At 35.0% G+C, this 15,749-nt stretch overlaps 1 long non-coding RNA gene across 1 annotated transcript; it reads right to left on the minus strand.

The window, feature by feature from the left end:
• Positions 1 to 7,121: 7,121 nt before the first annotated feature.
• On the minus strand, positions 7,122 to 8,445 carry LOC120338669 (uncharacterized). Its single transcript, XR_005569131.2, has 3 exons — positions 8,295 to 8,445; positions 7,584 to 7,753; positions 7,122 to 7,221 (listed from the first exon to the last, which is right to left on the minus strand). It is a non-coding gene; the product is annotated as an uncharacterized LOC120338669 (long non-coding RNA).
• Between the last annotated feature and the right edge of the window lie 7,304 nt (positions 8,446 to 15,749).

Here is a 15,749-nt window from a genome sequence, read left to right on the forward strand (position 1 = left end):
TTAATCACTCTGTATAATGTGATGATTTGTATATACTAGTGTAGCAAGACTTTTACGTGTTATTTACGACGAAATAAACGATGTGCGTATTAATCTGAAAACTTATTTGCTCCAAGAACAATTTATTTTTCAAATTCATAAGATTTAAGGAATATTTTCATCACTTAAATATAACTTTATCTGTCTATCTATTCCAGTAATTATAAATATTATGCTTGTACGCCAACCGCTAAGTTTATTCTTTATTTATTCCACAAACAAACCGTTGGGTTTGGACTTTAGGAATATTTGCTGTTAATTTTCAATTAGCTGAATGTATTCCTCACCGCATCCATCCAATTTAGTTTTATTTTTGTTGTTTGGAAGGTTGAAATATTTTATCTTTTCACGCATCTTGAAAGTTTAACGCAGTGTTCAAATTACATTTATTTTAATTGGAGAAATTGTATATTGAGTTTATGATAATCTGGGATTAAAAAATACCTTAAAAAGAAAGTTTACTACACAATGTTGTGTAACTTTGAAACGCGACGAAAACCGATAAATCTAAATACAAAAATCAAAACACTTGTTTGATACAATCGTACAAATCTTAGCGTCGTGATGCTTCCTCGGTTCATGCTGAGAACTGGAATCATTTTCTGTCGCTGTTTGTCAAAGGACCGAGGATTTCGACATAATTTTCTAGTTCAGGTCTCGAGATTAATTGTCCTAGAATTAAAAAAAAAATTTTTGGCCTCTAATTCAGTAGGCTTCCTCATGTTCAACCTACACTGCGTGTTTGTTTGTAAGACTTCGATCACATCCGATTCTTCTCCGATCCACTCCTCGCGCAATTTTGCAAAGAATTATATTGGTCGTATTTTTTGCGTTATAGTTCACTACTATTGGCCAGTATCAGAATCATTCTTGCCAGAGATGGATTCTGGGGCCAAATCACATCGTTTGTGCAATGTAAATTTGAAATGATCTCGCATATTTATATTACTTAACGGCAAGACCGGTCAACGGAACTTTGATTTAACAACACCAAGCGAATTGCCGTGCTAGATATTTTCAAAATTTCTTTTCTATCATTATGATTCTATATTTTTGGACACGTTTAGTGGCCATAACGATCGTTTCAAAATTTTGTTGTTATTGTTATTGTTATTTGTCTCCGTCTCCATTTTTAAAAAATCGCTTTTCTCTTCGAATACTGGACCAATTACTTTGATATTTTCAGTGGTTAAAGATAAAATTTTTCTCCAGAAGGCTATTACTTTTTTTTCTCGCTATGACGTCATCAAAATTATTGCCACTGGGTGGCGCTACGTGTCCATATATTTGAGCATAGCTCTCTTGTTTATTATTACGATTTAGTAAAAGCTTTGAGTATTCACAGTCTATTGCTCTATGGACAATTTTTCGAAAATATCTAGCACGACAATTAGCTTGAATTCTAATCTATGTTATACCTAGTTTGTTACGTAAAATTTTAAAACTGCCGACGTAAACGCAAAATTATACACGCATTCCTCTTCAAGCAGATTAAATGTGTGTCTAGAAAAGTAAATAAAAAAAAATTATTCCTCTCGTTTGTTCTCTGGAAATATAGAAAAAATGTGTGATTGTTTCGCTTATAAAGCGCGTGGTAATAAGTTAGGATGTTAAACAATGCGAATCGGTGACAGAATACTTCTCTAAGGAGGTTTGAAAAAGAATTTTGGAGCATTTTTACGCACTCGTTTTAAAAGTCCATTGTTTATTTTCTATTGCGCTTGTATAAAACTTACGTTGGCTCTTTCGTATCAATACTAGCTCTTCTGCAACTGTAAAATTAGCGTTTCTAATAACGAGACACGTGGTTCAATTTTTAAATAGATTTGAATTCAAATCATACGACCCAATATAAAGGAAATGTGTTTTATATTTTGCAGTTAGTGGGTGAAATAATATATTTAAATCAAATATAGGGAGGGTAATTGAGTGACTTATTTCTATTATGAGATCATTTTTTCAAATTAGATAATTTCGTATAAAATATAATACTTTTGGTACTAGTATGTGAACCAAGATGGCGGACACCGGAACGTAGTATGTGTACCAAGTTAGGGTTAGGCCATAATTGCAAGTTCATATACTACGAGAGTCACTTGGCCAGTCGCCGAACTCGTAATAGAACTAGAATAAGGCAAATTGAAATAAAATTATGGCCTAACCCTAACCTGGTACACACACTACGTTCCGGTGTCCGCCATCTTGGTTCACATACTACGGGAGTATGATACATTTTATACTTTCTCATTGCTTTAAACTTAAGTAATATCTAGGACAAAGCTACGTTCGAGGAAAAAAAACATTGTAATGAAAGTCTTATTTGTAGTTGTCCTTGTGTCGGCCGTGATGTTATTTGTCTGCGAGGGATATAATTTTTGCAAGTATAGTGAGTATTTCTTTTTACAACTTTTCAGAAACAATTTGTATAACCAATAAACTCAAGCGGTTTGAGATATATATAAAAATTCAGGCGCTCCGGTAGTATGTGAGCCAAGATGGCGGACACTGGAACGTAGTATGTGTACCAGGTTAGGTTTAGGCCATATTTTTATTTCAATTTTTCTTATTTTGGAGTTTGGGGATTAGCCAAATGACTCCCGGAGTATTCGTACCGTCAAATATGGCCTAACCGTAAACTGGTACACATACTACGTTCCGGTGTCCGCCATCTTGGTTCGCACACAACGGTAGTACCAGAATTTTTCTATATATACCATCCTGAAATTCATATTCTTACTCTACAACATCTGGCCGATTGTGTTGATGTATTTATATAACTGAAATATTTGTAAGGTGAAGCAAATCTGGATCAAAACTATTTTTGAAAAATAATGCGGGTCCTGTTATATCATGGAGTATAAGTCAACCAAGGACTCCCTCAGTGCTTTATGATAGCAACAGTCAAAACTTTTGTATGAGCGATTCACATTCATAATATTTGCTACTCCAAAAGATTCGTCAAAAGTTCTGTGGATTTCGGAAAAATACTGGAAGGAGCCTCCATCTGGTATCAAAATTTTTCTTGATTGATTTTGTCCGGGAACTATTGAATTGATAAACAATTAATTACCGGTAGTCAACAATTCGACAATTAAAAGTTTTACTATTGGGAAAACAATATTTTTGAGATAATATTCACCAATAACTTTTTTTCATTCAGCGAAATGCAGGAAATCGCCGCCAAACTGTACTAGGTACTGCTATGTCAAAGCATGGTATTTTGATCGGGAGACTTGCGCCTGCAGAAAGATAAAAGCCAACAAGTACAGTATAAGACCAAAGAATGGGCTCTTCTATTCAAAAAGCCAATGTCAGAAAGTTTGTGGAGTTTAGGTAATTCTCATTTATTTATTTGCTGCCACGATACATTTACCTGATAAATCATATCTTGAGATGAAAATTATATATAATTATGCGTGGTTAGAACTTAGTAATTAATTATTCTTGAGATTCCTGTAAGATTTCGATCCAATAAAAAACAAACTTCAATCTGACTATTAGTATTTCAAGTTCCATAATTTGCAAGAATTTCCAGCCAATGTATTTCTGCTTATTATTTATACTTACTTCCCATAATTGAATACTTATCTCTTTTATTTTAAATATCTCGTCAATACCTCGTAAAAATTGTGCAATACCAGATATATTATTCATCTTCAGAATCAAGTTGGAAGATTCTTGGATCCCATCGTTTTTTGTACTGAATTTTGTTCTATATGTGCAAAATCGTGACTCGAATCTCAATACTGTGAATTATTTTTTGTCTAATTCAAAGCAGGTGCAAATTAGAAACAGATGCCCGATGCTACTGTTGATTACTTACTTATACAGGAGCTATGGTTGAATGTTAGAGTTACGGTATCTTTACTGCTATAATGGAAAGTAAAATTGAGGCGTGACACAACCCAGATTGCGTTATCTTAGCAAAGTTCAAATCTCGTAATGGAAGTTAAATAATCTATCACTCATTGAGATCAAATCGAGTTGAAATCTATAGTTGGTGTTGCTAAAATAGCTCGCGTTTTGTAAAGAAACAGTGATATATATATATATATAATGAAAAATATGTTAACAAAAATAGACCATTTTGATCGTTCTTCAAACTTCAATACAAACAGAATCCGTTGTTTCATCGAAACATTCAAAAGTTAGTAGTTTTGTTTCAGGAACTTATCTTATAATCTGAATAAATTTATTGATTTGCAAATATAGGATATCACGGAAACGATTACAAACTCAATTAAGATGTATACATAATATTGTTTGCGTAACTTTCTCTGTATCATAGTACAACAATAACAAGAGAGCTACGCCCAAATATGTGGAAACGTCTGTTCGCAGTACAGGACGGTTTACCGTACCGTCAGATCACAGTCTACAAATATATTAACACCAAGCGAAGCAGTACAGTCGGACACAAAACGACGTCCGATGTCGGCAGAACGTTCGATGACGTCATAGCAAACAAACACGAATCTCACAGAGCTAACAGAAATATTTGAAATAAATAAAAAGAATAGCCTTCTGAAGAAAAGTGTTATCTGTAACCACTGAAACTTTCAGAGCAATTGGTCCAGTAATCAAAGAGGAAAGCGACTTTTCAGATTTTCCACTGGGTATCTAAAAAGTGTCAAAAAACAAGAACAACAACAACAAAATATTGAAACGATCGCTATGTCCACTACGTGTCCAATAACAGTACAGACTGACATCACTGTATGAACCTAATTAAAGCTGGGCAGTTCGATTCGAATAGCAAATTATTCAAAGCGGTTCAGACACAAATTTCGAATCGTCGCCATTTTGTTTTTTATTTGGCCGCCAAAGGCCGAGATGGATTCCTCATTTTTTTATTTAAATTTTTTTATTTTTTAAAATGCAATTGTCACATATGCTCGTTTTCTTCTTAAAGATTTATTGATTAAATATGTTTCTTATTGGATGTGAACGATCAGTACACAGTGATGGGTTTTATGTTTTTAGTAATTTATGTGCCTGCGGAAGACCGATCCATCACTATAAAAAGTCACATGCCCTTGAATATATTCCTAGTATTAGAGATTTGAATAAAAAAAAAATATTCGATTCGAGTGTGAAATTATCAGGTGATCGAAAATGACCAGCCCTGAACCTAATCGAGTCCGGTCTATTTGGCGACCACTCAGATCCCAACTTACAGCATTACAACAGCAGGCCCACTGAAAGTTTATTTTACGTTAGTTTACACACATCAATGAGGCTTGAGGAATATTGACAGCACTTTGATACAGCTTTATCTGTCTATATATTTTCCAGTAATTATAAATATTAGGTTTGTACGACTACCGCTAAGTTTATTCTTTATTTATTCCACAAACAAACCGCTGGGTTCACATCTTTTTCACGCATCTTGAAAGTTACACGCAGTGTTCAAAATTACATTCTTTTTAATTGGAGAAATTGTATATTGAGTTTATGACAATCCGAGATCAACAAATACCTCAGAAATAAAGTTTACAACACAATGTTATGTAAATTCGAAACGCGACGAAAACCGATAAATGTAAAAACAAAAATACAAAACTCTTGTTTGTTACAATCGCACAAATCTCGGAGTCGTAATGCTTCTTTGGTTCATGCTGAGAAATGGAATCATTTTCTATCGCTGTTTGTCCACGTCAGGGCCGGTCAACGGAATTTTATTTCAACAACACGGTTCACAGATGGTATTTATTTTTGTCTGTATTTTGGTACCGTAGCGAATGTGGATTGTAACTATGGATAATATTGTTATTAACACATTCATATTAATAGCATGTTACATTCTCTGAAATAGGTCACTTTATAATTCGCGACAGCGATATATTGTGCTTGTGATTATTATTCTGTTAAATGTATTTTCAATTTATCAGTATTCGGATTGGATTGTGCATCTTTACAATATACGAACATTTGAAATTCAATACATTGTGTGCTCATTGACCTCTGAAGGAGTACAGATAGGGGTTACACTCCATAACGTGCGTTCAATAACACGGGAATTCGATCATTTCCCTATAGTACCACATCAGACAAAATCTTATGGAATCTCGTGCTATTTTATTATTAAAACGCGTAAACCGACATAGTAGCTGAAAACTAATACGAAATTCATTACCAGGGAGATACTTTCTCGATAGAATACACTGTACAAGTCTGCCTTGAAGACCTGATTACCCTACGCAGGTTCAAATACCCTAATCTAGAGAATATTATATGGCGAACCACGGCCTCCCGTCCGATTACCAGCCCCTGTCAAATATGGAATTAGGTAGGCCAGTTGTATGTCTCAGATGCACGGAATGTGACGGTGGAGGAAGCCGAAATCGACAACGGGTCAAACACCTACGGTAGCGACTAGCGAGGCGTCCAGCATTCTTTCACCATTGGATTCGAAGCTGCGAACATATTCAGGGTAATCGAGTGGTGCGAGAGCATGGTATATGGCAGAGGTGGCCAACACGTCGATCGCGATCGACCGGTCGATCGTCACGTCTCGAGCAGTCGATCGCGTCAGATGTTGAGTGTATTTTATTGAAATACCACAAAAAATTGCCTCGAACCAGTTGTGTGTTTTACAACAGAAAGAATACAGTACTTTACATGCGCAAAATACAATATACTCATCGGTTTTTGAGGCTGGACAAGCCCGAAAGCATATTATTACTTGACAAATGCAAGTTTTTCCGCTGCCAAGGTTTAAAAATGCATTGCCGAATATCGCGTGTCTAGACTGACAAACGATCTTACAATAACTTCCGCAGTATGCGAAAATTATTGTCTCACTCCAAGAGTAGTGTGATAAATTTTATTCGCAATGGTAGCAGTGGCATCAAAATTTCCAATTTGTTCTAATTATAAGCAAGCGAAGAATCGCGTTTGGAGAAAATTGTAAATTAAATAGGCTACTGAAGTTTGAGCAGTTATGTAACATTCATTCAGTATTTATTTTTCGATGCTTGGATAATACTTGACAAGGTTTCTTGAAGAATTTTCAACAAATCAAAATTAGCACGCAATCGTTTCTAATTTGCACCCGCTTTGAATTAGACACAAACTCACAGTATTGAGATTCGAGTCACGATTTTTCGTTTATTTTGCACATATAGAACAAAATTCAGTACACAACACTGTAACAAGCGATGGGATGCTTCCAACTTGATTCTGAAGATGAATAATATACCTCGTATTACACAATTTTCAGTTTGCACACAGTTATTTACAAGGTCTTTAATTAAAATAAAAGATATACATAACTATTTATTCACGGAAGTAAATATAGATAATAAGTACAAATATATATATTAGCTGCAAATTACCAAATTTGACATTTGGAATTCGAAACCACCTTCAACCGATATTATTACTAATAGTCAGATTGGAGTTTTTCATTTGATACAGAAATCTCAAGTATAATTAATTACTAAGTTCTAATCACGCATAATTAAATATATATATAATTTTCATCTCAAGCTATGATTTATTATGTAATGTATCGTGGCAGCAAATAAATAAATAAGAATTACCTAAACTCCACAAACTTTCTGACATTGGCTTTTCGTAAAGAAGAGCTTATTCTCTGGTTTTATATCGTACTTGCTGGTTTTTATCGTTCCGCATCCGCAGATCTCATGATCATAATACCATGCTGTGGCTTGACAGTTTCTGGTACAGGCTGGCGGCGACCCGCATTTCGCTGAATATAAAATAATGTAATTTGCGATTATCTCAAAAATATTACTTTTTGAGTAGATCTCCACGCAAGAAAACTCTCAATTGTCAAAATATTCAGTTCTCGGTAGTTCACAGTCAAAATCAACCAAAAAAAATTGATACGAGACGGGAAGAACTTCCATTATTTTTTATGCTCGTGGAACAATGAGCGAATATCTAACTTGCAGTAGCACCCAATACCAGTGACAAGGATATTACTTGTGAATGTGAATCGCTCATATAAAAGTTTCGACTGTTACAATCATAAAGCACCGGCAGGATCCGCGATTGACGTTTGCTTAAATGATATAATAGAAGTCGCGTTACTTTTCAAAAATAGTCTAGTTTTAGTTCTCGCTTCACCTTGCAAATATTTCAGTTGTATATCTACACAAACGGTCAAAGGTTGCAACACGAGAATATGATTTTTAAGGTGGTATAGAAGAAATTATATATCTTATCAAACCACTTGTGATTATTGTTCGTAGAGAAGTACGTCAAAAGGTTGTGCAAGAAATACCCACTTCTGCAAGAATATCCTTCGCAGGCACAGACCATTGCGGCCGTCACAAGGACAACAACAAAAATGGATTTCATGGCAATGCTTCTTTTCCACAAGCGTCGCTTTGTATTAGATATTCTCTGTTTTAATTTTTTGTTTGAAACCAACAAAAAGCTTTTAATAAGTGTTATAAATTATACGAAATGATATAGTTTGTAGGAAACATTTCGCAGTAGGATATTTTGCAGAAATGCGCTGCCACTAATGCAAAAATGTGTGATTTGAGAAAAACACCTTTGCCTCGTTTTAAGTAGGCTACTGCAGATTGGTCTCGCCACGTTTAAAGTAATTGCGCTTTCGCCACGTTTTGGCGGTAGCGGGGCGTTTTTATGCGGCGGCTTTTTACATGAGATTCCTCATATTGCACTCACAATTCATGTAAGTCACTTGATTGATACTTCGTATTTAATAGATATCATATTTTACCTTCTAGCTCATCTATAAGGAATAAAACATAATTGGACACGTTTAGTGGCCATAACGATCGTTTCAAAATTTTGTTGTTATTGTTATTTGACTCTGTCTCCATTTTTAAAAAATCGCTTTTCTCTTCGAATACTGGACCAATTGCTTTGATATTTTCAGTGGTTAAAGATAAAATTTTTCTCCAGAAGGCTATTACTTTTTTTTTCGCTATGACGTCATCAAAAGTATTGCCACTGGTTGGCGCTACGTGTCCATATATTTGAGCATAGCTCTCTTCTCTTCTCTTTTTATATTGGAGCCTATAACTCGTAACTTCAAAACGAGTTTAAATAGGGAACAATGTTTCAACTTATCGGAGATACTCTTGAAAATCAATTTTACATTAACATAAGAGCAGTAGTAGCGCAATAAAAAAAAATTACGCTTTAAAAACGAATGCGTGAAAATGCAAACCTATATTTTGTTCTCGAAATTCTTAATGCGATGAACTCAGAGATACGTATTCTGCCGCTGATTCGCATTGTTTAACATCCGATCTATTTCCAAACGTGCTTTATAAGCGAAATAATCAAGCATTTTTTCTTTATTTCCAGGCGACAAATGAGAGCAATAAATATTTTTCATCATAAAAAAGAAGTACTTTTCAAGACACACATTTAAACTGATTAAATAGAAATGCGTCTGTAATTTTGCGTCTGATCCTGTAGTTTAAAAATGTTATATAACAAATTAGCTATTAAAAAAATAAGAATATAGATAAATAAATTATCGAAAAATAACATAGATTGAATCCAAGCGAATTGCCGTGCTAGTTATTTTCAAAGTTTCTTTTTTATCAGTTTGGTTCTATATGCCATATTACGATGTAGTAACAGCTTTTTATGTTCATAGTCTATTGCTCCATGGACAATTTCTCGAAGTCAAATATTACACGTATGTATACTATACCGCGAGATGGATTCGATCGGATTCTAAATAAGTAGTATTAAGTTTATTTTGAATTCCATAATCAGCGTAATAGACGATAAAATAATTGATGAAACAATGAATAAACTGATTTTAAAATAACAATGGGTCTTAATAAATAAATCTCCTATACCCCTCCGTCCTACCTTTCCGCCAACTCTTTTTCCAGCTTTTGTGTTTATGTTGTCTAAACTTGACATAACAGCACTATATTGAAAATTATTTACAATTACTTTTATGATATTTGGATTATAATATTGCTCAGGTTTCAACTTAAATTTGGAAATCATCGTTTGGCTATTATATCTGTAGGAACCCTCCGCCACTAATGCAAAATTTGAGATTTGGGGAAAACAGGACAGTCACGTTTTAAGTAATTGCGAGTTTTGAGTGCAGTAGGTCTACAGCAGATTGCGCTTCTATTAATGAAAACAAAATTGTAACCGGATAACTACCATTTTTTTATTGTTAGCGATGACGGGAGTATTCTATTGTTGTGACCTTTCTGCGAAAGATCCTGGTCATCTAGTGAGGTTGGGAGTTCATGCATTTCCCTGCCTCGTAATAACAAGGCAGTGAGTGAATTATCAAACAGCACCATGTTTTAATCGTACGGTAAAATGTGATGATTCGTATATAACAGGGCTGGCCAACACGTCGATCGCCACGTCTCGAGCAGTCGATCGCGTCTGATGTTGAGTGTATCGAAAATTGCCTCGAACCAGTTGTTTTTTTACAACAAGAAGAACACAGTACTTTACATGCACAAAATACAATATACACATACAGTATTTGAGTCTGGGCAAGTCCGAAAAGCATATTATTACGTGACAAATGCAAGTTTTTCCGCTCGAAAATGCAGTGCCGAATATCGCGTGTCTAGACTGACAAACGATCCTACAATAACTTCCGCAGTATGCGAAAGTATTCCGCAGTATGCAAAAGTTATTGTCTCACTCCAAGAGTAGTGTGATAAATTTTTATTGCAATGGTAGCAGTGGCATCAAAATGCCCAATTTGTTCCAATACTAAGCAAGCGAAGAATCGTGTTCGAAGAAAATTGTAAAATCGATAGGCTACTGTAGTTTGAGCAGTCAATCAATCAATCAATCAATCAATCAATTTTATTTGGTCACTCTGATACTAACAAAACACAAAACAACAACAAAGGGACAAACAAAATACAGAGGACCTGGAGGACGGGCATAACTTAATAATAAAGTTAAATACTTACAAGAACGTGCCCGTCCCCCAAAAACAGTCAGAACACAATAAAAAAAACAAAAACACGATGTGACATCGGGCAATATCTTATAAATTCAAATTAAAATGTGAGACGTGTATGTGCTTTTCCTATAGATATATGGATTAAAGAACACTCGCTGCCGAAAAATGGTGCTGTTGTGGGCCTAGTTCAATTATATTGCAAAAGTAACACAGTGACAAATTTTTTTTACTAGAAAACAAGCTCGGTAAATGGATTGGATGTTCCATAGCAGTTTATGCACAAGTGTAATCATGTAACATTTATTCAATATCTATATTTCGCTGTTTGGATAATACTTGGCAAGGTTTCTTGAAGAATTTTCAACGCTTACGAATGAAAATTAGGCACGTCCTTTATCTGAATTGTATGATTAAAATAATTAATGAAACAAAATAATAATGCTACAATTAAATATTTAAATCAACAACTTAAATGGAACACAAAAAAATACAAATTTTTTGTCAATTTTAATAATAATGTGCCCGAAAAGCCTTTTTATTAGCAGCGGTGAAATTTTTTGTATGGGTGTGTGCAGTTATCTGCACCATCAATGCCCATTCGTTTTGTGCAGGACCTTACTACCGATCAGTCGATCGCGATCTATTTTGAAGATTTTAGTCGATCACGATCGAAAGCAGGTTAGCCACCCCTGGTGTATGGCAACGGTGGGCAAACCGCGGCTCGCGAGAGTTTTTATGCGGCTCTTCTCACTAGCATTAAATACTATTCAAATTTAACTAATAGAAACCGTGGTGTAACAGTTTTTTTTAAATCATTAAGCGGCATAAGAAGTTTTCATCAATGATTAAGAAAATTAATTTGCCGACTTTTTGAATTTCTATTCAAAAAAACGTTATCAGGGCATAATATGAAGGGTATAGTATACTATCGTACATATACAGAGTAGAAAAATAAAAGGTAAAAATGGCGTGGAAAAAATGAAAAAGGGACAATATAATTTTGCTATACGCTGGTTGTGCTTCACTACTCTTTGACATGAATATACCTGGTGGCATTCGTGCGCTAATGGTCAAATGTATGTTGCTGCGTTGGCGGCACTGCTGCTTGATTGCGGTGTCTCAGTTACAGTGCGATATGTCCTCAGGTAAAAAGCGAAAATACGAAGATGAGAACAGAGCTGTCAAGCTGGAATGTGAAGAAGAATACGCATTCACTATTCAAGAAAATAAACCGTTGTGCCTAATCTCCCATAAGCTGCTAAGTCAGCAATGTTGAACGGCACCATGTGACGAATCACAAAAACTTCGTACGAGACTACCCTTGTAAATCAGCTGTAATGAAACACAGATTAAATGAAATTAATATATTACTAAAAACACAGCAGAAATTTATGATATTATTTGGCAGGAAATCCGATGCATCAACTGAAGTTTTCTTAGACCCTTAGATGTTATATCATGGAATATTGTTGTTCTGTGATTTTGTGAAAAAAATATTGCTGATGTTGTCGCAGTCAACAGCTTATACGCCGGTTTCGCGTTGCACTACATAAACTACACGCATCTCCCATATTTCTATCAATGTAACAGTTACAATGCAAAATGATTTAATGAGCTCTAATATTAATAATCTCAAAAATTATGCGGCTCTCACATAGGCCTGACTTGCTGCATGCGGCTCCTATACTAAAAAAATTTGGCCACCCCTGGTATATGGTGTCGGTACCTAAGGCTTAGTCTCAGCACGATGATCAGAATGGGACATGTTGATTCCGCGGTAAAGATTCTCTAGACATCATAGTATTTTAAAATACATTTTTAAGTCAATATGCCGAATTAAAATGTGCTAAATTATCCACTGCGACACTGCTGTTTATAAAATCTGCTCCTCGGAACAGAACAGTCTATCAATCTGCAATTGCAACACTGGGCTCTAGAAAGAGTACAACACGAACCTCTAACGTCCACTAGAATAAAATATACGAGAATTCAATACACAACAAAATTACACATTTAATGTGGAAATAGTTGAAATTCAGAATTACACAATAAAGAAAACATACCCATTAACATAAGCAAATAGCAATTATTATTGATACTGGTGTGAAATAATTTAATACCTTTTTTGGCAACACCTTTTGATCTAAATTATGTTTTGTGTTAAACCTAACTTGAGGTTTTGTTCGCTCTCCTGATTCTGTAATCAGTTCTATTTATTTTGTTTTTATCAATTACTCTATTACAGTGGTTCTCAACCTGTGGTACGCGTACCACTAGTGGGAGCTTTTTAAGTAATACGCGAGCAGATTTGAATTATTGCAACAATTAACCTTTCAGTTGGGTGAAATATGGCGGCAACGCTTTATCTTCCTTACTGTATGTATTCGCTGAACAGCGTTTATGGATGTTTCCCTAAGCATCAGTTTCCTTGTTTATTTCCGTAACTATAACCAATCAGCAATAAGTCAATAATGTCAGCTTTCAGTTGTGTTTCAAGAAAATAATAGTGAATTAATTAACTCAATTGTCATTATGTCTTCCGCGGAGCTTTACTTTATTTGCAGTGATCGAAATTGAAACTCGCAAATGCTGCGATGGACAAGGCTAAACTTAGTTAGCTATATCAGTAGGCTACCTGCAAACGACACATGGTTGATTAATTTTAATAAAAATTATGGTTTCAAACACGTAAACCAGTTTATATGCGTCAACACAGCAAACCATTCTCACAATAAGCATAAAGTTTGCAATAGAAAAGTATAAGAGTAATTTTTCGGGAGTTAATGGTCGGGGAAACGTCGCTGGTAGGGTCTTACTACTTACTGAATACAGCGCGAAACACCGCAAAGAGCGCAAAACAGCGCTGTTTCGCGCTCTTTTGCGCTGGTACGCTATCGGTCCTTGTCTTTAGAGATCGCCCTCGCCCGCTATTGCCCACCTTAAATGAAGCGATATGGGCATGTTTTTGTTCGTTTTGCGTGTTACGCCACAAAGGATGTAGTGCCACATTATAAAATACACTAGGGCTGGGAATGGTTAACCGATTTCAGATGATTAACGGTTACGATTTATTTTAACCGTTAACTGACATCTCAGGTACAAATCATCTTCATACCGTACAATACTCAATAATTGTGAAAAAATGGAAGTACCAAGATTGCTGATTATGGAAATTTGACAATGATGAATTCAGAATCAGTTTTCGGTCGATTTCGAAATGTATTGTTCACGATTTCATTGCAAAATTGGATATTCAATGTCAGACAAGTGCGCAGTTGATGTTGTTTTTCTTTATATGATATATATCTCGAAGTAAAATTTGCACATCGAACACTGATAATTTGCCACATAAATGACGTTTAACAACGGAATCAGGTTTTCTAAAATACTTCCACACGCCCGAACCACGTTGCCTATCTCTTGCAGCAGAGCAATCATGAAACTATCTCGATTCGTGAATAATTTTAATAAGCGATACCGGGATAAGAACACGCTTCATAAGCATTGTGACGTAACAAGCTGAAATTATGAATTATTACGTCAAACGTCACGCGGCGGTTAATCGGTTAATTTTACCCGGTTAAAGTGTTTTCCCTGGACTTCCCAGCCCTAAAATACACACATAGCATGTTTCTTGTGTCTTTTTCCCCACGCGCTTGGTCGGTTGTACGCGGCCATAGTAAAAAACAGTAAAGTGGTACGCGGTCAGTAAAAATATTCCCAAATTGTTGATTTTCCGCATATTATTGTAATTAATTTAGTCTTGCATTTCGAATCATTTGCTAAAACCGTATTCTGATTATTTTGTATGCAACACCATTGCCAAAAATCTATAGTCCACTCACACTCTAAAAATAAATGACATACAGTTTTCTCAATATTATCTTCACACATTACACATATACCTGGCTCATTAATGGTTTGATTGGTCAGAAATGCACTGTTTTTCTTTCTTTGCAAAAGCCAATAAATTTGTTTAGTGGATTTGTGTAGTTTCGACCCATTGTACCTGTTGATAAGTAATCTCTTTGGACTATTTTTTCTATTTCTTGATAGGATTTCCCTCCATTCTATCGGAAGAGCTTCCCATACTTTCCTCACAGATTTTCAGGCGTGGTCGTAAACATTACCTCGTTTTCGCACTCTATTCGTTAGTTTTCAGTTGTGTTTCGGAAAGTAAGTTTCGGAGTTGTAATTTAAATGCAGTAATAAAATATTAGTGTAGAAATAGCTGTGATAGACTGGGCTAAAATTCTTTACCGATGCTTTTGAAAAACAGATTGTTGTATGCGATGAATCATAATGATAGAATGGAGATAATGTAATGACAGAAGGGGGAAGACGAGAAATAAATACACCCGCTATCACAACCAAAGAAATTATTGAAAATCTTTGTAAGAATCTGTCAAGGTCTGGATGTCGAAATTGTTTTGATGAATCCACCGGAAGTTGTACTATTACTGAGCGGACATCTTGAATTGTGCTCTGATTTTGCAAGGAGTATGGAGAGATGGGAAAAAAGGTTTGCAAGTGCAATTTCGAGCCTAAATAATTTGTTTTCAGTACTGTTATACTGGAAACGACTATATTTATGAAGATTATAACATATCTCTAGACCAGCTTTTATACTTTTTATAAAAAGTCACTTTTCTAGAATAATTAAGAGTTTCATTCGAACCAAAATCAATTTGAATTAAATTTGTTTCAAAAAAGAAGTCTAAATTAGTTAGTTTTCGTTGTAGTCCCAGTCATAAACTCTCGGGAGTCGAAATTTTGTTCAGTTGTATTATCGCAATTT

The sequence above is a fragment of the Styela clava genome, chromosome 9 (assembly GCF_964204865.1).
Source record: "Styela clava chromosome 9, kaStyClav1.hap1.2, whole genome shotgun sequence".
Taxonomy (NCBI): Eukaryota; Metazoa; Chordata; class Ascidiacea; order Stolidobranchia; family Styelidae; genus Styela; species Styela clava.